At 38.2% G+C, this 22,684-nt stretch overlaps 1 protein-coding gene and 1 long non-coding RNA gene across 3 annotated transcripts in view; both read left to right on the forward strand.

Annotated features, from left to right (window-relative positions):
• Positions 1–22,684, forward strand: part of Osi24 (Protein) — a 95,218-nt gene that overhangs the window by 42,817 nt on the left and 29,717 nt on the right. The window lies entirely within an intron of this gene.
• LOC140747020 (uncharacterized) lies at positions 12,098–17,235 on the forward strand. Its single transcript, XR_012102838.1, has 2 exons — positions 12,098–12,466; positions 16,857–17,235. It is a non-coding gene; the product is annotated as an uncharacterized LOC140747020 (long non-coding RNA).

Genomic DNA, 22,684 nt, shown 5'->3' on the forward strand with positions numbered 1-22,684 from the left:
ACTCGAACTGCTGCCGATAACTCCCATTTATGCGGTTGGTAGAAGCCATAGGAGTTAGCGTTTTAATATTAAATATATCTTTATCAACAAACAATAAAAGCACTGCTTAGAATTAGCAATATTTTTCAGAAGAATAGTTCACGCCAAAGTTTTTAACACTAAAATAAACATTATAGAAGTATTTAAATTAATCTAAACATAACGTTTTGCGTCAAACTTTTTATTAACGTAACGACTAGAAGTCTGAAAAATATACTCTATATAAATATATCGTTTTGTCTACTACGGCACGTACATGACACGATCAACGTCTATAAATACGAATAAACCTCTATTTTTCATCTACAGAAATCTCTTCATTGACATAAATTTAAAAAAATAAAAATATTTTTCTATACGTTTTTTGACAGTAACGGCCCATGTTTACGCGGCTGTGTTACGAGAGATTATCCGTCACGAAAGGCGCCACGAGTAGTCTGAACCACGCTATCGAAGTTTTCTAAATATCTTGTACATATACAAGTTCCGAACTGAGTGTCGGAGCACGGCCGCTCAGGTCAGGGCGAAGATCTCCGTTTGCCAAATTATCTTGTCCGCGTGTAACACACTCATCCTATAGATGAAAATTAACCCAAAATCGCAAACTCTTATGACTTGTGATCTATTGCTTTTATATCAGCAACAAACTCCTAAGTCCCTGATATTGCTTCACATTATTTAAACCCCTCTCTTCAGTCTGTTAGTATTCTGTTTTAGGATTACGATGAAATATTCCAGTGAAATTGTTTTAAAATGTTCGGTATAAATATTAAATCTGTATACATTTTGCAGCCATGATTATTATCTAGATAACACTTAGTACTGTCAGATTTAGATTATTTATTTGCTAGAATTCAAGGTATTAAGAGCGATAGATATTAAAACCGACATCTATAGATATCATCCATAAAATAGCGCTGCAGATTAGTTTAGATTTCTACTTGAAGTCACCCATAAATGCGCCGCTACCCCTGAGGACTAAGCTCTAATTCCTCGGAAACGTATGTCTCCCTGACCACACCCTTCAAACCAGAACACAGCAGCGTTTAACCCTGTTGTTATTAGGTTTAAATAGGTATGGCGGTGGTGCCGCCGGAGTCGACCCATAGAGGGTTGTACCACTTTAAAACTTACTGGCTCTTCCAGCTTTCAAAGACTGCGCAACAACACCTTAGTATGCGTTTTTTTACTCCAAACGCGATGTCCCTATCGGCCTCTGCCCTAAGGGGAGTAATTTATGCTCCTCCCGCACATCTGGTATGCGACCACACATACCGCCGTTCTTTCCGGGGTCGCTTACTAGATGGTTCGAACTTCTACTCTTACCGTCCGCAATCATGGAAGCCCCCTTTTAGTTGTTTTTTACGACAGGCAGGGTATACCGTAGGCCTATTCTAGTCCCGGGACTACAGGGTCAATCTTAATAGGCCTATTAAATATTACTGAGAATAATTTTATACCACTGAATTCTACTGAAGATATTCATCAAGATTGAAGTGATCTGTATTGGAGATGGCAGCTGAAAGTGTTCTCACGAAACCTATTCAAAGCATTTCAAACGTGGTTTGGTAATTGTCTCTAAGTTTATCTTATCAAGCCCTTCAAAGATCACCTTTCAAAGTGGCTTCTTTGAAAGGTGATCTTTGAAAGGTTTGCTTTGAAAGTAGTACAGCCCTTCGTAGGTCCACTGAGGCAATTACTTTTGTAATTATTTTTATATTAATTTTCTTATAAATAATATTTTAATTAACTTTATTTTTTAATGTACATTGCAAGTTAAATTAAAATTTGTACAATTAAATACTTTATTTTCTCTAAGTAATACATATAAGATTTACTATAATATCCATTTCACTAAAATATAAATAGAAAAATATAATTTATAGCTGTCTAAGGCACTGTTGTTCTCTATTAAGATTCTTTGTTTAGCATAAGAGTAGCAGACGAGCATGTACGCATGGTAAGTGGCTACTGCTGCCCATATACATCTGTAATCAATCCCAGATAGGACAAGATTCTTATCTAAAGTCGACTAAGCCAGAACGCCTTGGTAAAGTACCTATGTCTCCCTTGGTAAGATAGGTGTAGTAAAGCTATTTCCAGTCATGATTCGTGATCCTTAACAAACTTTGAGCTGTGATATGTAAAACTTTGGGGAGTTACGATAACGACATAATGATCAGCATGCAAAAATCCCTTCGTATAAAATGGTAAAAAGATTTTCTTAGGGTTCATTTACACCAGGTCGTCTGGCGAATAAGTTTTATATAATTTTTGACAAATTTGTTGAACCTCTTGTAAACACTAACTAATCTCTAGTAGTAATTTCTAATAGGAAAAAATCAGACATACAACACAACAATAAGTAATTGATTATAATAACGGGCGAAAGTCTTTGGAACCGTGAGTTCGCGGTCGAAAGTCGACAATTAGTAAGGGAATCAATAAGGGACGTTTGACTAAAATTTTCTATCTCTAACGAACAACACTCTCGGCATGTTAGTTGAAGCTCGCCGATTTCTATCACCATATTTTTGAACCGAAGATGTTCGCTATAGTGCCTGACTGTTAGTTGTCTCCGAAATCTCAATTTCACTCTCCCAATTCTCTCGCCGAAGTTGCTCGCCGAACTCACTCACCGAAGTTACTCTTGTAATTCTCTTGTCTTGTCAAAGACTCGCCACATTCTCTCGCTGTAGTCGCTCGCTAAGACTCGACCAAGTCCCTCTCCCGCTTCTCTCGCTAACGTTATTTGCCGAATTCTCTTACCGTATTCTCTCGCCGAAGTCACTCTCCCAATTCTCTCACTGAAGTCGCTCGCAAAATTCACTCGCCGAATCATTTCACTGAAATCTACCGAAGTCACTTGCCGTAGGTCACAATCGAATTAATGTAAACCGAAGAAGTAGACCACCGCTTGCTGCAGACAAAGTACTTTGCTTAAGTATAAACGTGACCTTATTATTTTCGGACTTAAACTTCTCGCATAGCCTCTGGCATCCTGTCTTTGTGAATTCAAATTCCTCTATGAAAAAGACCGGAAGGGATATAAAAGGTCGCAAATCTATCATAGTTTGTCATTGTATTCTCGTGAGGAGTAAATTTAATGGTTACAAAAGAGGCCCTGTTTGGAGCGAGACACAGATATGAGTCGATGGATATGCCTTACGAGATATAAAAATAGCTTCAAATAACTTATGTAACTTTTATAATGTTGTACATAATATGAGATATGTGTGTATCATTAAAAAAAATATATTTTTTTAATATTGAAATACTATACCAATTTCAACAGATATGATTATAACGCAGAAGCTGCATTACGCTAATAATTAGTGATTAATCCTCATACAAACTTTCAAAAGAATTACCAAAAATAAAAATATCTCGTATTTAGAGAAAGTCAAAAAACCATTAGCAATAATCCAAATTCATGCTGAGAGATGCATGCAAATGTTAAATTAGCATGTTGATTTTCAGAAAGTTTAAAGTCATATTCATTTGTTTAAGTGATGTTAATAAGCATTGCGTTACATTTTATTGATAACATCAAAAATACAATGACATTATGGAAATTTATTTAAGCAATTTTATACCAAAGTTTACAAAATATTACTAAAATTTATGATAAATATATTATTTATTCATAAAAAATATACTGTTATAAATAAATGTTGTTTTTATTTTCTGATTATGATAATTATTCCAAATAAATTCTCGTATTTAATAAGCTGTTCTTAATTGTTATTTTATCCCGTTATAATTATTTATCTAATGAAATATAGCCGAATATTTGAAAGAGAAAGTACTTTCGTGACTTTAATTTGAGTTAAAAAGATAATAATAAGTTATGGAACGATATCTATTTTAAGAAATTTAACTTATAAATTTTATAGTCGGAAAAATAAATTTTATTCTTTCAAATCCTGTCAAAGCCCAGGCACGCACCTCTGATTTTTCAAAGTTATTATAAATTATCGTTTGCTTAAAGGGTGAAGAAAAAGGAAGGTGTATACGTGAGAAATCTTAAAAAAAATCTCAAAGGTATGTGAAGTCTACCAAAACGCACTTGACCAGCGCGGTGGACTTTGGCCGAAAACTTCTCATTCAAAGAGGAGACCTATGCCCCGCAGTGGGACAATAATGGGTTGATGATGATTCTTCACCAAATTTTATATACATATTCAGTAGGTCTGAGAATCGGCTACTATCTATTTTTCATATCCTTATGTGATAAGGATTGTTCACCCTTAACATTGTTTTATTTATATGGCAACACGTTTGCCGGGTCAGCTAGTTTATTACTATAATATTTTAATCTATCGACGCTTGAAAGACGCTTCTTAAAATCAATTCCAAATCAGAGCCATTTAGCTATTCTTAACCACAAATATCTTATGGACTCATGTATCAAAAAGACCTTCTGTGCGGAGTTACTATTAAACTTTTGCTTTAAGGTACTTCCATCTATTAATATCTACGTTACACAGATTTACGGATTATATTTTACGTATAAATTCAAAACATGTTCCATGAGTTTCATAAAAATATGTCATCCGGGACATCCCTTGAAGGAACAGAAAAAGTTTAGGGTTAATGATAGACCCTTGATCTTAAATAGATGTCCTATATATAGGAACATAACATCTATCATTTTTTATCATATTCATCATATTCAACCCATTACTGACCCACTGCTGGGTATGGGTCTCCTCCCAAAACGAGAAGAATTTAGGGTCATATTAGCCCTTAGAAGTGGCAACGTATCTATGATCGGCTTCGGGTAGAAACCCTTTCCTATATGGAAATTGTTCTTGTAACACGTCAAGAGATAACGCCATATATTTCTGAATCACGCTATTTAAGTTTTCTCAACATCTTGCATATATACAAGCTCCGAACTGAGACTGTCGGAGCACGACCGCTCTTATTTATCAAATTAAAAATGTCCATGGGTGGTACCACTTATTACACAATCTTCTAAAAAAATTCGACCGTAATTGGTAAATAATGAACAACGCCATCTATTATCGTTAGATATAAACGACTTTATTAAGTCATTACAAAGCCCTCCTAATGTCGTCTTTTTACTATAACGAGGCCTAAAAAGTTAATCTCGTGTCCAATTACGTACAGCTTTCTTATATTGATGAAAGGTATGTGATTAGTTGCTAACAACAACATTGTAAGAGATAATAATTGTACTAGATTTCATGCAGTGCAGATGCCTCACTTATAAGCAGTACTTAGTAACTTGTACATTATGTATTAAGGTATTCTTGTAACGTAAAAAAAATCTAAAAAACAAAACAAATCAAATCAACATTTTTTATTTAAAAAGGGTTCTTTAGAGAGCACTTTTTGAAAGCCAATACAACTACCACCACTTCACGAGGTGTTTTGTTATAGAGAAGAAGCGGCGAAAGAAACTCCATAACACACATCTTTTTTAAAAAATAAATGTTTCTTACAATGGCTTTTTTACCACACCGTTTTATCAGTCAAATAATCACCCAGCCTATAGTACGTATTTTTACATAGCGTTTGTTTAATGACAAGTTTAAACTTTTTTTCTGTGAGATACAAGATGTGGTCGGGTATTTTATTATAGTAGCGAACATGAGGAATCTAGTCACCTTACATAATCTATATTTAGTTATTGATAATTTATCTCTATTTCTAGTATTAAAATTATAGTGGCTACTAACCGAACGACTTTACAAATAAACTTAATATACTTTATAAATAAATTTAATATACTAATAGCAAATGGGCCACTAATGCGACTTGTGGGCCACTTAAAGTGGAAATTTGTCTCTCTTAAACACAGCAGTGTTTAAGACAGTTAGGCAGAAATAGGCGTGCCGCAAACTACGGAAAATTCTACTACCTGGTCATTAATTTTAATTTTACCTTGTGTTAAAGGTCTTTTAACGTAAAAGTTACCGTGATTTTGTTCACAAAGAAATATCGCCTTTTGACGTTTATAATTTGTATTCTTTTTTTATCTTCTCAAATCTTCAAAAAGTTAACTACGACGTCTTAGAAGAAACTGAATTGTGTGTGATTTTTAGCAATTTAGCACATTAAAGTCTCTTAGCTGACCTTCTTTACGTTATTCAGGAGAGTCTGGGGTCAGCTGAGGAGCCCTGTTATGTGGGATTCTTACCGCACTAAAACCCTCCCCCCGGTTCTCGGCGCTGCGTAAAGGACTCCGGGATCTCCGAAGGAACGCAACCGGAGTCCTCTTAGCGCGTTGCCCCGTCGGGCTCCGCCCAGGTGAGCGTGCCGCCCGCCACACAGTCTGTTGTACATGACGGTATGCGACCACAAATACCGCCGTCCTTCCCGGGGTCGCTGGGCGGGCGGTTCTAGCTCCCACTCTTGTCACCCGAAAACCCGAGAACTCTCTTAGTCTCTTTTAGTCGCCTCTTACGACATTTAAGAGTACCTACCGTAAATATATTCTAGTCCTTAGCTACAGGGACAATTATACACATCATCATCAACCCATTACTGTCCCACTGCTGCGCGCGGTCTCAGAATGAGAAGGATAAGGATTATAACACATATCTAATAATAATTTATCTCGATTAAGCAAGACTAGGACCGTAACTTTAACATTTGTTAGGATCTGGAAGATATCTGTCAGAGATCCGACAGATCCAAATCATATTTCATTCTCAGAACGTATAAAATACTAGAAGACGTATAAAAAATGTCCTCTTATGTAACTTTTCTATTTTATTGTGAGACATTTTATTTTAAGATCTTTATTTTCGATTTTAGAATAAATTATAGGAATTAAAATATGTGTAACGTCAACTTATGATTTTTCGCCGTGTCCACGATCCATGCAACTGAGTCGAAATATCGGCGATAAAGAAATTAATAAACCGCATATCTGTAATCAACCCCAGACAAGGCCAGATTCCCACCTAACATCGGCCATAGACACGCCGCTACCTTACTATGAAAAACATAGACATTTATTCAATTCTAGTAAATTTTAGTAGGGTTGCTAGTAATACTCGTACATAGCGGTCGAATACAGAATCTCATTTTGAAGACGGTTAAAAAAGATAAAAATAAATGTAGTATCACTACGTAGTCATCACATTGTTAATACTGCCCTTGGCATAAATATTTGTCATGACATGGAAATCTCACGTCTCTACGCTTTCAGATGACTTGTAAAATTACTAACATTCACTTTCCTTTGGTATATCAAATATGATATACACAAATTGACACCTGAGCGTGAAAGGTGTAGTACTGTAATGAGAAACGGTCTGGAATATCTAGATCTAGAAAACCTATCTTATGTATGTGAAGTTAGAAAACTTTTATATTTACAATAAGTCTAATATTACAGCCTAAATTTTTGTAGTAAAATATAATAAATAGGTGGGAATAAAATCTTAAATATAAATGTGTTTCATAAAAATATATAAGCAGACATTTATTGGATTACTGTTTTTACTCGTATTATTCCTGTCTTTTTAAAACAGTGTTGAGCGCTGCTGTGTTCTGGTTTTAAGGGAGATATATATACATAAGGGAGACATACATTTACGAGGCATTCCAACTTGTCCTCAGGGGTAACGGTGCATCTGTGGCTGATCTTAGGTAGGAAACTAGTCTTATCTGGGGTGTATTACAGAGGTTCATGTGCGGCAGTAGCTACTTATACGGTGGTTTACAAACAGAAAATAATTTCATAAATGGTAATTTTTATGAATACTCATATGGTATAGCCCGCGTAAAATTGCTAGTCCGCTTCGAATATAGAAATGAATCGCGTCGCCATAGTAAGTTGTATGACTACACCGGCTCGCAACAGCTTCAGTAGCATTACCATGAGTTGGCATAGAAACGCCACTATAGAAATGGTAAATAGAAAACTATTGTCATTTTGCTAGTGAATAACATAACTACTATCGTTACGGTATTTCTTGACAACGTCTGTCAAATTAATGACTCATGGGACCGAATTTGTATGGCAATAGATCATAATGACATTCGCTAGCGATTTGATTTCGATAGGTTTTTTACGTATCGAGTTACGTCACTACGGATTTTAGTTCTACGAGTAACCACCAGAGGCGCTGTACAATTTTTCATACATTTATTTACGGACTTTACACAATATTAAACAATGTTGTACTTATGTTTATGGCAGAACATAAATATAAATCCATTACTTACACAGGTTAAGCATCTTCACTTAACCGGTTATTTCAATGGAGTAGAGTGTACATATTCTGTTAAATGCTATTAGCGCTTAGCTAAATGTGAGAGTAGAGAGTTCTTCGCGACATAAACCTAGATCCGTGTTTATTTTGGCTAGATTACTAGATAAAAGATAGATGTACCCTAGATAACAAGGTCAACAAAATCATAATCTGGCCAAAATAAATTTAAATCGCCAGAAATAGATTTTATTAAGTTCTCTTGCCTACGAAATACGCAATTTTGTGATATCATATAGTAGAAGATCCGAAGCTAAATCGAACTGGACCGAGCTGATAATAGAATGAAACTCATTTTATAACGAAATTAGTACATTGGGTAATACATTAAAAATGGGTTTGCTAAAAAAATCCTGGACAGGATAATTTTAATTATTTTTTGAAAAATTAATTTTCATTTTGCAGACAACCCTATATCAACGTGTTCACAATAAAACAGCGCTTCTACTGATATAAAATTTTATCTATTATCATCATGAGTGAAAGTAGTTGCCAGCGAAATACCTGTTTATACCTGACAACCCAGTAGTTCGTCCACGTAAATAATAGGCAACCCAAAGCCTGCACATTCTGTATGTTTTTAACATTCACTCAGAATAGAATTTTCTTATTATCTTGATGTTGCAAAATTTAATTTTCAATTAAATTTTAATTTTTCAAAAAATAATTAAAATTATCCTGTCCAGGATTTTTTTAGCAAACCCATTTTTATTGTATTACCCAATGTACTAATTTCATTATAAAATGAGTTTCATTCTATTATCAGCTCGGTCCAGTTCGATTTAGCTTCGGATCTTAGACCAATATATATATAAAATTCTCGTGTCACAATGTTAGTTACTGTACTCCTCCGAAACGGCTTTACCGATTTTTACCAAATTGTATATGCATATTCAGTAGGTCTGAGAATCGGCTACTATCTATTTTTCATACCCCTAAGTGATAAGGGATGTTCACCATTAACATTTTTTTATTTATATGGCACCACAACGTTAGCTGGGTCAGCTAGTGTTGATATAAAATTTTATATGTAACTTTACATCTTAAAGTAATACTCATAGTTACACTTTAAAATAAAGTTGGATTACTTATGCTATTTTTTAAATTTTGTCATTTACCTCGTCAAAATTAATATTATAATTCTTTAATACCAATGTGTTAACTAGATAATTATTATGAAATACTATACATTAAACGAGTCCAATGATCCCTCGTGAAGATCCCGGAATCCTTTATGAAGCGTCCAGGACGGCCACCGGTGGTTTTAGTGCGGTAAGAATCCCATATAACCCTGTGTCACACACACGGTACCGGGTACCTTTTGAAGGTTCCCCCTTGTTAACAAGAAAAGACAGTATGAGTTCCCAATTCAAAGAAATAAAAGATTGAACGTAATTTAGCTATTTAAATTATTGAAAGAGTTCCGGAGTAAAGATTAGTTCAATGAAGTTTACATCTAGGACAGTCAACAAAACCTAGTACAAAGAAAATCTAGTCGAAGAATGTTTTTCACCCTATAGGCTTTTGTTAGTGCGAGATATTTATTTAGGCCCATCCGAGTGTAAACGTTTGGTATAAACGAAAATAGGTGTGAAACATCTGGGTTTTTGAATAATGGGTGAATAAATGAATATTGTGATAAAATGTTGCAGTATGTAGCATAGTTTTTGAGATGTTGATTTAATATCACGTGTTTTACATTAGTATGAATGTGGCTAAAATAATGAATTCATTAAATGGAACGATTTACAAACATATCATTGTGCACTACATGTGTCTAATATTAGTAATCTCGTTTGAACAAGAAACAAGAAAGCTTGAAAGGAGGTTTATTGGGTTGGCTTCCCTTAAGGAAAAAAAGAAGAAACAAACCATAACGTTTACATTTGCTAGGTTCTGGAAAATGTCTGTGAGGGAATCGACGGATCCAAATTTCATTTTTAAAACGTATCAAAGAGACGATGTCTAAAGTAGAAGTTGCGTAAAAAGGTTTAATAAAACGTTTTATGTAACTCTTACACTTTTTACTACTGATAATGTGGTGACTTTTTGCATTTCTTGAAAAGATAGCGCCACTAGCATTCTGAATCGCGCTATCGAAATTTCTAAGAATTTTATACACTAGTTCCGAACTGGGTCTATCGGAACATAGCCATTGACCATAGAGATGCACACTTATCTGTTTTCCAGAGTATTTTATTGTTCTCAAACTGCTCAAAAGTATAGAACCAATTTACTAGCTGTCGTGGAAGTGGAAAGCAGTGACCGTCGACCGATGCGCCTCAGGCATTTGCATTCATTTACACTGCTCAGTAGACATTTCTCTGTATAGTACAAGTTATAGGTTGAAGCAATTAAGAAAAAAACGCATAATTTCAAAGGTACGGTAAATAATATTATTAATAATTGCATGGCATATTTATTGTTTTTCTGCTTCTATTACATTTTGAAGGTGGTAGAACCCTTTGTGGTTCGACTCCGGCGGTACCACCGCCACATCTATTTCTACCTAATAACAGCAGTGTTAGGCGCTGCTGTGTTCCGGTTTGAAAGGCGTGGTAAGGGAGACAGACTTTTCCAAGGCGTTCCAGCTTAGTCCTCAGGGGTAGCAGCGCATCTGTGGCCGACATTAGGTAGGAATATCTAATCCTATCTGGGGTTGATTACAGATGTCCATGGGCGGCAGTAGCCACTTACCATCAGGTGGACTGCATGCTCGTCTGCTACCCCTATATTATAAAAAAAAAAATTAAATATGTAGCAAAGGGCATTGGGCGTGTTGTAAATAAAAATCATTTAAATTGTTAATATGGATTATATTTGTTAAAATTTTGTTGATAGATTTAACGTATTAATACTGATATTCTACTCATAAAATCTTGAGATCCTTTTTCAACAGTAGGTACTCAAAAAACTTTTGATTGATCGAGTAATATTTTGCTATGAAAGAAACGTACTCGTATAGGCAATTATAATGTGCCTTGCTATATATTGCTTAAAAGTGTCTGATAATAGTATAACTGTGTAAAAAGTTTCACACACGTTTCAAATCACATTCTAAGGAAGTAAAATTTTATTATTATAAATAGATAAGATACAACTACTAAACTACAGTAATTGTTAATCATAAGAAATAATATTTTAAATTACATTGTTAAGTCTACCGCTATCGCCTATGCCATACACTCTACTACAAACGCTCCAGCGAAAGTAGCGTGTGGTCGGACACATGAGGAAATCCTGCTTTAGTACATTATCAGTCTATGTATATAGAGTTAGTTTCGTAACTCATTGGTCAACATTAAGTGTGCTATATTTTGCTCACGAAGAACTATTTTTTACGAGGAAAGGAAATTCCGATTATTTTTAAAAACGATTATTAATTGATTCGAAGAAACTGTTTGCTGTCTTATTTTGAAAATAACGAACCTTATTTTGAAAATAATATTAAGACGTTCCAGTTTACTCCTCAAGAGTCACAACAAACCTGAAATATGTACATTTTAAAAATTTAACGAAAATACTTTGAATATGTTAAGTATTTTGCGCAACGTTTCAAGAGTATCTTATAGGAACTCCACGGAGTACTACTTCATTTTTCCAACTAAATAAATACTCTATCAACTACGGAACCTTTCATTGTTCTTCGACACACACTTATCCGATTTTATTGATAAACCAATTTTTCCGCCAAACATACCCTTAATAAAAATCAAATTACGCTTATCCCGTAAAGGAGTTCAAGCGAGTCATATTGGAGTAGGGATGTGAAAACATCGATTACTGTTGCTTGTTATCGTCGTTAATAAGAAGCTTGGATATTAACGATATCACATTTTTATAACGTTACATTAAAGTAATAAGTGACTCATTTGATACTACAGTTTAAAAACAGATGCGGGTAGGTGAAGTGGGGACGACACCTTAAAGGCGCTCGAATTAACAGAGAGCGACATTCTGGTCGGAGACTTCAGCAAGAGCAGTCGAATAACGGAGATACTTGTGTAGTTATAATACTTCTAATCACTAGTGTGAACTTACTTACGTATAATTGTTATATCGTTACTCTGTACCGTTTATGTGACTATATTATTACATGACTTCAAGACCTTCAAGATGAGTTTGATTTCATCAGAAGTGTACAAGAACCAGCTCACAATCATGGACGGCGATTCGTAAGTACGAACATACTTGACACAGGAATAAAAACCGTGAGTTAAAACATTATTATGTCATATGTGAATTCATCTTGGTAGAATAAGTAAAAATGGGGGTAGATAAATGTCGTTGATGTAAGGGAAAACTCATTTGAATTAAGAAAATGGATAGATTGAGACTAGTAATTCAATGAAATGTTAATACCCTCTGAAAATGATATACTTAAATTTTGTGAACAAACTTTACTCTTATCAAATTACTTGTTAACATTGTAAACTGAGGTGTTTACTTCAAAATAAGTGCATTTTCTGTGAAGAAGTGTCTAAAAGTAATTTTGCAAGGCAGTTCTTGTGGTAAATCTGTCCATTTGGTTAAATTCTGTGGTGTAAAAAGTAAATCCTAATTGTTCTAAAGTTACACCTACTTTGAAATATATAGAAATACACGTACTTATGAAAATATTTTAAGGATCTTTAATCTTAAATGTCAGGCTTTATAGATATGGGAACCTAATGGTTGTTAATATAGGCTAATGTACGCCAGAAATTGCATACAGGTTAGATTTGAATTTATTTTTGATAACTTTTAATGTTTCAAACGGGGTTTACGTATATGCGTTTGTTATTATTGTATGGAAGGGACTATGCGGTAGCAACAAACGCAGTTACAGAGTACAGTATACCTACTTGATATAAGTGATACGTTTATTAAGTTGCAAAATTTTGATTATTCATAATTGTACAGAAATGTATAATATCTACGTGGTACATATTTAACTGCCTGCAAAAAAGTATCACGACCACGGTATTGAGTGGCTGAGTGTACCCAGGAGGGAAATGGTAAATGAGTTTAAGGTTTATTGTTTTTTTTTTTGGATATTAATTGACTATATTTAAAAATAAACTTGCATTCACATCTACATTGTTCACATTTTCATTTTATAAATCAATGAAAGTTTCCTTTTGATTTCATATACTTGATACGTAATTGTTATGAAAGAAGCATACGTACGTTGCCAAATTTAGATTTCCATCAATTCTAGGCGAATTCACGCAGTACTGTGTACTACTGTGTTTTGACTCCCATAAAGTATAAATGCACATTAGTTAATGATCTATAAGAAAACTGAGAAACTTATGCGCAGCGGTCTTTGGAATATTATATATAAAAATATCTCTCTTATCTCCCATTCTACTTCTGACTGACTCACTTATACATAATATTAAATGTCTGTTTTAAATTTAGTATGCAACGTTTCGTTTTGTATTAATATTTCTTTACATCTCGTAATTTTAAATCTTTAAATTTCAATTTGAATTTGACACATTACACGTCCTTTTGGTTTGAAAATTGGGCACTATCAAATACTGGTAAATGAAGTTTGTACCTTAAACGTTGAGACGCTTAGACTATCGATATTATCAATTATGTGAGCCATTTACGAAATGATAAACGGGATCCACTTTGTATGGGATTGAGAATAAATTATTTTAAGTAAAATAATAATAATAATAATAAATTGATGCTTTTATAACTTGAGCTTAGTTCTATTTACAAGTTACAGCAATTAAGTTATTATACGTATTAAGTGAGAAACGGTCACTGAAGCCTACATAAATTTAGATAGTCTCTTGTATACCATATTTAAAATGAGTCTTGCCTGCGACTTTGTTCATGTGGAGTCAGAATATAATTTGAATTGCATTTTTAAAACGAGTCTTGCCTGCGACTTTGTTCATGTGGATTCAAAATATAATTTGAATTGCATTTTTAAAAAGAGTCTTGCCTGCGACTTTGTTCATGTGGATTCAAAATATAATTTGAATTATACAATGCCCTCTGTCAAGATCACGGAGTACGTTAGTAATTTGGAATTCTCCATTACCTGGTCATGTAATGTTTTTAAAAAAAAAATGTATACTTTTGACATCAACTTCGTAGTTTTGGTTTTAATGCATTTTCAAACATACAAACCGACAGACAATTTTTCTTTTTCAAATATATTCGATGTAAACACGTGAAGATTTCATTCTTATTATATGTATATCATAGCCAAATGAATAATAATGTAATCAAATAAAAGCATAGGTACATTTCGATGGGATTTTCTTATACAATAATTTACTTTTCATATAAATTTCATACGGTTCACAATTGCGTCATGTCTAGGTTTTCTCTATAGAAACATCGAGCATCTCCTTGAGAGTGTTGGTTGTAAATGATACATATTATATTAATATAATCTATACAGATATTACGCACTAATATAATTTTTATTACAAACTATATAAAAGTCAGGTGAAGCCGAGGCGTTTGAAATATATATAATAAATATGAATTGTTCGGTAATAAGGTGTATCATAAGATAGTTTGACTAACTGTTTGTTTGGCTGGCTGGTATAAAATCATGATCAACTTTAATAGACCTTTTTCAGGTCATAGAAATTTTAGGTTGTGATTGATAAGGAGCCACATGTTATGTAAAACAGTTATAGTTTTAAATCTGACGATCGTGATGAGACAAAATTAGAATCGGACAAGATTATTAAAATCATGTCATGTCATAAGTATTTCAAAATTTTTAAATAAATCTGACCGTTCAAAGTAGGTAAAAATCGAATTTAAATATTCCGTTACATACATACAGGTCAAGTTAATAAAAGCGTGGCAAAAATAAAAGCGTGTTTAAAAAAATCTTTTATCAGTTGTAGACACAAATAAGTATAGTTAAATAATGGCCGGTTTCTGAAGTCATTTTTCTTGGTAGGTAGTTTACGAGTGTGTATTCAATAACACTATCCGTTTGATAACTACCTACGGAAAAAAAAAATCCGCTTCCGAGGAACTCAATGTAAGACAAGGTCTGTTTAAACTCCGTTTAGATTAACGGACCATTTTAATGTGTTTATTCTTTCCATAACATTATTTGATTTTTTTTTTTTAAAAACGACGTTTGCGTAAAGTCTAGCAAATCTTCCTTAGTATAATGCATAACTTTTACAGTAAAATAGCCCAAACTATAACTTCCTTATGGGAATCTTAATTTAAAACTTTTGGTGAAATAAAAAAAAAAAAAAGTTAAGTAGTTAAGCCATACACAATTGACAAGTATGTCGCTGACGTGAACGCATGGGTCCTTTGCTTTGTTAATTAAATTTTGAAATTCATGTAATAGTATGTATTATTATAACTGAATATAAATTCAATTTAATGTAATGAAATTTCTTTCTGACTTTCAAAAGTGGGTTATGTGGCCCTACTTTGAAAGAAATAATTTGAATTTGTGATAAATAACGTAAAAAAATTGGGTTCATACAACTTAAACGTGTTATATTGTGTGAAATTCATGGTTTGTTTACCATTATTTAGTCTTTAACTTTGATATCATTCATTTCAAATATTCATGATATATTATTATTTTGATACTGCTTCATCAGTTGATAAAAGACGTACGTTGGAAAGGCAACTATTTGTATAAAATAACATTGTAATAATTAAAAGAGGTACTAAGTAGTAATAAAATAATTTTATAATAGTATTTTGAGTCGCACAGATTCATTTAGTGGCCAACTATAGATCTATCTATCTATCAGTATAACAGTTATTGAACAGGTTGTTGAGCATTCCGAAATGGACTAATAGGATTAACGTCGTTATTCTGATGCGTAACTTTATCGAATCAATAGTTGTTGGAGATTTAACTATTGGACTTAAAATCCAGACATAAGTAAAGTGGGCAGCTAGATGTTGTCATTACTGTAGGTGTAGGAAACTTTTTTAGTTTGATTTTTATTTATCTGTAGTTAAGATGGATTAGTGCAGATGCCTCGAGCAGTGTAATGTTCGCGGGTGTCTCTTGGTGATGCATATGGTTGGGTGTATGTATGTATGTTGGGTGGATGTATTACATTGAGTGAATATTGCATTTTTAGAGTAAATTTGAGTTGAGCACTGGCCGAATGTTATCGTAAACAAGGTATAAAAACTGCGGTGATACATGACTAGAGTGATCCTATATGAACATCACCTAGTTATAACCGTGTGTTTTATTATTTAACAATGGTCTAATGCATTCGCTTCAATACCTGTCGCGCATATGACATTTATGTAAAGAGTCCTTATGAACTATGCCTGCAACAGAAATCCGTGGTGAACACTGTTGGGGCAGATTTATAACCTAGGTAATACACAACTAGTGTGATTCTATATGAACATCACCTAGTTTAAGCCTTGGTTCGGATCAACAGTTCGGGCTTTTTACATGCGAGTCGGTATTGCAAGAAAATGCGTAGAGTTTAAGCCATGTTTTTGATAAACAGTTCGGGCCTCTTACGTGCGAGTCGGTATTACAAGAAAATGTGTAACTCTTCTGGACTTAGGCATTAAACAACTGGTTTTCTTTTGCAGCTCTTGCATCAGACCATACACGATCGAGGACGAACGTGTGAGCAGGACGGCCGAATGTTATCGTCGTTAATAAGAAGCTTGGATATTAACGATATCACATTTTTATAACGTTACATTAAAGTAATAAGTGACTCATTTGATACTACAGTTTAAAAACAGATGCGGGTAGGTGAAGTGGGGACGACACCTTAAAGGCGCTCGAATTAACAGAGAGCGACATTCTGGTCGGAGACTTCAGCAAGAGCAGTCGAATAACGGAGATACTTGTGTAGTTATAATACTTCTAATCACTAGTGTGAACTTACTTACGTATAATTGTTATATCGTTACTCTGTACCGTTTATGTGACTATATTATTACATGACTTCAAGACCTTCAAGATGAGTTTGATTTCATGCTTAACAACCGATTTTCAAAATAGAAATAATCGTTCTTTTTTTAAGATTTTCTTTCTATTATTAAAAAAATTAAAAAGAAGTGATAGCCTAGTGGTTAAGAAACTCGGCCTCCCGATCGAGGGGTCCGAGGTTCAAATCCCAGGCACGCACCTCTGATTTTTCAAAGTTATGTGCGTATTAGAAACTAATTATCACTCGCTAAAAACGGTGAAGGAAAACATCGTGAGGAAACATGCATACCTGAGAGATTTATAAAAAAAAATCTCAAAGGTATGTGAAGTCTACCAATACGCACTTGGCCAGCGCGGTGGACTATGGCCTAATCCTTCTCATTATGAGAGGAGACCCGTGCCCAGCAGTGGGACAGTAATGGGTTGTTGATGATGTGTTCCGTTTTGAAGGGTGTGGTAAGGGAGACAGACTTTTCCGAGGCGTTCCATCCTAGTCCTCAGGGGTAGCGGCGCATCTGTGGCCGACCTCAGGTAGGAATATCCAATCCTATCTGGGGTTGATTACAGATGTCCATGGGCGGCAGTAGCCACTTACTTATCAGGTGGACTGCATGCTCGTCTGCTACTTTTATAAAAAAAATGATGATTTCTACAAGAGAAGAAAGAAAAATGAGAGACGGAGAAAGAAAAATAGATTATTAATTAATCGAATTATTTTGAAGAATAAATAATCGATTAGTAATTAATCAATGTTTTTTCATTCCTTCTCACATCCCTAGAGTGAATTTCGGTTAGTAATCGAACGGGCGCGTCGCAGCCATTTTCGTGCAGCTAATCAAAAGTCTGATTGAGTGACATCTGGCTGAATGTAGCTCTGATTGAGTTCTGATTGACCCTTTGATTGGACTCGCAAAGGATTAATTACAACGCAATTCGGACAAGAGGCAAGGCAAAGGGGTTAAAATACTCTTTTCTGAAAATCTTTTTAGTCTTAACACCTTCACTGAAGTATGCTTCTTAATTCATTTCTTACAATTACAATTTCAATACAAAGGGTTTATTGCTTTCATTTTAAGATGTTTTGTAAGAAATTAATACCTACTTCTTATTGATATGGTTTTCTATGAAATTTCTTCTTATTAGCAACACGCTTTTATGAATTTCATTTGGGTAAAAAGGAAACAATATTAAGAGGCTCTCTAAGAGTGTACTCTTAGCTTCATACGTTGTCATCGATCACATACGGGGTGTCGTGGTTGACATAGACACACACAAAAACGTGAACATAAAACCCAGATCCGGAAAAAAAACTCAATTCACTATTCTTGGTGTTTAGCTGGCTAGTGAACGAACCTGAAACCTTTTGAATCGCAAGCCGTATGGTAAACGAACGTGGATTGTTATCACAAATGTTGGTAGTCAAACTTGGACACACACATAAAAAAACTGAATCCCTACCTGATATCGTTCATAAATGCGTTGTTATCTCTAAGGGTTAAATCAAAACCCTTAAGTCCTTCCCTTACCACACCTTTCAAAGCAAATACCAAGAAAAAGATTTTCCCACTTTTCGACCCTCAAATTTTCGATAGATAATAAACGTGATTTCGCGGAAGCCCTTAAGGCCTTTAGTGGGTTAATGGGAATAGTTCGAGATTTCCCTTTCCTTAAGTGCAACTTTGTTGATTTTCCGATAACATTTCCAATAGTGAATGAACGGCAAAGAAAACGTTTAGGGAAAGAATGGAAGTTAATTGAATGATTTACTGTACGATTGATCTGATTTCATTAAGATAGACAAACGAACATTTCGATAGATTTAGGTTTGGGATGATCGGACCTTTCTTTTCTTTTTAACGAGGGGGAAACCTTCAAAAGGTACCCGACGACGTGGGAGCGACGTCGAGATATGTGGGATTTTTACCGCACTAAAACCCCCCCGGTAGCCGTCATCAACGCTTGTTGGAGAACTCCGGGATCTCCGGCGGAACACAACCGGAGTCCTCCAAGCGCGATGCCCCGATCGGGCTCTGCCATGGGAGAGCAGTTTTCGCTCCTTCCAAACCATTTGGTGTTCACGACAACACATTCCGCCGTCCTTCCCGGGGCCGCTGGCTGGGTGGTTCGAGCTCCCACTCTTGTCACCCGCAACCCCGGAAGCCCCCTTTTAGTCGCCTCTTACGACAGGCAGGGGTTACCGTAGCCCTATTCTGATCCCGGAACTACAGGAACAGGGATGTTTGACCTTTTTTTTTTTTTTTTTTTTTTTTTTTTTTCTTCTCGAGGGGGAAACCTTCAAAAGGTACCCGGTGCCGTGGGAGCGACACGGGGTTATGTGGGACTTTTACCGCACTAAAACCCCCCCGGTGGCCGTCCTCGGCGCTGCGTAGAGGACTCCGGGATCTCCAAAGGAACGCGACCGGAGTCCTCTCAGCGCACTGCCCCGTCGGGCTCCGCCCAGGTGACTTTGTGTCACCACACCGTCTGGTGTATACGACGGAATGCGACCACACATACCGTCGTCCTTCCCGGGGTCGCTAGCCGGGTGGTTCGAGCTCCCACTCTTGCCGCCCGTAACCCCGAAAGCCCCTTTTAGTCGCCTCTTACGACAGGCAGGGGATACCGTAGCCCTATTCTGGTCCCGGAACTACAGGGACACCGCGCCTGGGGCGTTACGTACGCCCGCGGCGACTCCTCCTTCTCCTCCGAGCGGGTTCAGCGCGCTCCCTAGCTCGTTCGGCGTCTTCCTTTGCAGACATTACGTCATTGCAGAAGGTGATCATGCCGTCCCAGGCTTCGCTACGCTGAACCATCGCCCCGATGATGGCCGATGGAGAGAGATCCGGTCCCACTTTTTCGATGAGGATCCGCCGCTGAGACTCCCACGCTGGACAGTGCTGCAGCGTGTGCTGTGCAGAATCCTCGTCGCACCCACAGTGATGGCACTGGGCCGTCTCCTCCCTCCTTATCCTATTCAGATACTCACCGAAACAGCCATGTCCGGTGAGTATCTGAGTCAGGCGGTAGGTCACACGACCTTTACTTCTCAGCCAAGCCCTGAAGTTCGGCAGGATTGCGTCGACCACCCGTTGGCGTATGTTATGTGGTTCCAGGAGCCGATTACGCCAGCACCTCAGAGCGCGCCACCTGGCTCTCCTACGAAGCGCTGCGACCGTCTCTTCGCTGAAGGGTTCAGCCCTCTGGCGGAGGACGCGGATCTTATGGAAGACCCGTGCGTCCATATCCGCCAGAATGTCCAGAGGCGGAAGCCGCCCCAGGACTGTCGCCGCCTCATACGATATGGTACGATACCCACGGGCGACTCTGATTGCGATCATACGTTGCGCGGAATTTAATTTCCGCGCACGGCGCTGGCAGGCAGACAATCTGTCCGACCATACCGGCGCCCCGTAGAGCGCAATCGAGCGTATCACACCCGCGTAGAGGCGGCGGACTTCCTCCCTTGGTCCCCCGAGATTTGGCAGCAGTCTGTGCAAGGCACCCGCTACCTTATGAATCCGGGGGACGAGACGGTCGAAGTGCTCGTCGAAGCACCAGCGGTCGTCCAGTGTAAGGCCAAGATACTTCATGTACCTGCCTATCCGGACGTCCGCTTCACCGACGCGCACTGAAGTTTCAGCTGACTCGACTCTTCGCCCACGGCCGTGGAACCACATAGCCTCGGTCTTCTGGGACGCGACCCGTAGGCCCAACCCGTGGATCTTCGCTATGACGCGTGCCACCCCGAGCTCTGCTAGCCGAACCGTTCTACAAAAAGACACCCCTTCTGCAACAACGAGAGTGTCATCGGCGTAGCAGACGATGCTCACTCCTTGTGGGAGCACCGTTCTCAGCACTGCGTCATATGCGATATTCCACAGTAGTGGGCCCAGTACCGAACCCTGCGGCACCCCGCGCACGACGTTCCTTCCGCGAACGCTCCCATAGCGGCCTGGGAAGCGGATACGCCTGTCTGACAAGTAGGCCTTAAGAACATCCCGCAAGTATGAAGGCACTTCATGGACAGACAGGCCCTCCATGATCGCACTCCAGGGCAGAGAGTTAAAAGCGTTGACAATGTCAAGGCTGACTGCCAAAACTACTCTACCCTGAGATATGGCCCGCTCTGAGAGCGTTCGAACTCGAAGGATGGCGTCCATCGTCGAACGCTGCCGCCGGAAACCGAACTGGTTTTCAGACAGGTCTGGACCATGGCATGCTAGGTGATGGCTAATTCGAGAAGAAATAATCCTCTCGAATAGCTTGCCTGCCTCATCCAATAGGCAAATGGGTCTATATGCTGATGGGGAGTCTCGAGGCTTGCCCAACTTGTGCACCAGCACTAGCTTCGCCCGCCTCCAAACTGAAGGAAACCGTCCATAACGGAAGCAGGCGGTAAACAACTTTTGCAGCCTCCCCCCCAGCACTGTCAGCGCTAAGACCCATGCCTGACCTGGGATTCCATCCGGCCCCGGGGCAGTGTTTCGCCTTGCCATGCGCTTAATGGCAGTATCGAGCTCGCATTCGGTGACCGCCAAGTCATCTGACCAATCAGAGCGATCCAGCGACGCGGCGGGAGGACCCGTTTCGCCAGTGGTTCCTGAAAACAGGCTGTCCACCACTGTGTCCACGAAATGCGGGTCGAGAGTTTCCGTGAGTGGAGGCACCCATGGACGTAACTTGCCGAGAACCATCCTGTACGGGCGTCCCCATGGGTCCCGGTCTAGTCCCTCCACAAGCGCGCTCCAGTTCCGGGCCTTGCTTTCGGCGATTGCGCCCTGAAGCAATGTTGTTGCGGCCCGGTACTCCACGTACTTCTCCTCCCATGCCGCAGCGTCAGCAGACCGTCGCCGTCGAGCCCGAGTGTACTGGCGTCTAGCACGTAGGCAGGCCGCACGCAGCCTTGCGATGTGCTCTGACCACCAGTACACAGGGCGCCTCCAGCCAGGTCTGACACGCGGCATCGCGGTATCGCAGATAGCCGTCATGTCATCCCTGAGCCGGATCGCCTCCCTCTCGGGATCAAGTTGGTCAACCCCCTCTGCAGCGCGAGACCAGTCCGCGACGTGAGCAGCAGCAACAAGTAGGTCTCGATTAAGACGATTTCGTGCCCATCGACGCGGACGGTCGTTCGTCCGGCGGCCATCAGCAGCCGGAAGCTGCAACACTACGTCCAATATTATGTGGCGATGGTCGGACAGCGTGACAAGGTCTTCGGCTACCCTCCAGCCCGTCACCATACGCTCGGCAGAAAGAGTCGCCCACGAGAGGTCTACGACCGACTCTCCCTGCCAACGCACGCACGTACTGACCGAACCACGATTCAGCAGACGTAGGTCGAGCCCGGCTGCCCACTCGAGTGTTGCCTCTCCCCTGGCGCTGTCGCGCCTGTTTCCCCAGACCCTTGAATGTGCGTTAAAATCGCCAAGGACAATTACAGGTCGGGGAAAACAGAACCGAACACAGCGTGCCACTTGGT

This window comes from Epargyreus clarus, unplaced genomic scaffold (genome assembly GCF_041222505.1).
Source record: "Epargyreus clarus isolate Ecla_fem2 unplaced genomic scaffold, WU_Ecla_fem_2.2 ptg000002l, whole genome shotgun sequence".
Taxonomy (NCBI): Eukaryota; Metazoa; Arthropoda; class Insecta; order Lepidoptera; family Hesperiidae; genus Epargyreus; species Epargyreus clarus.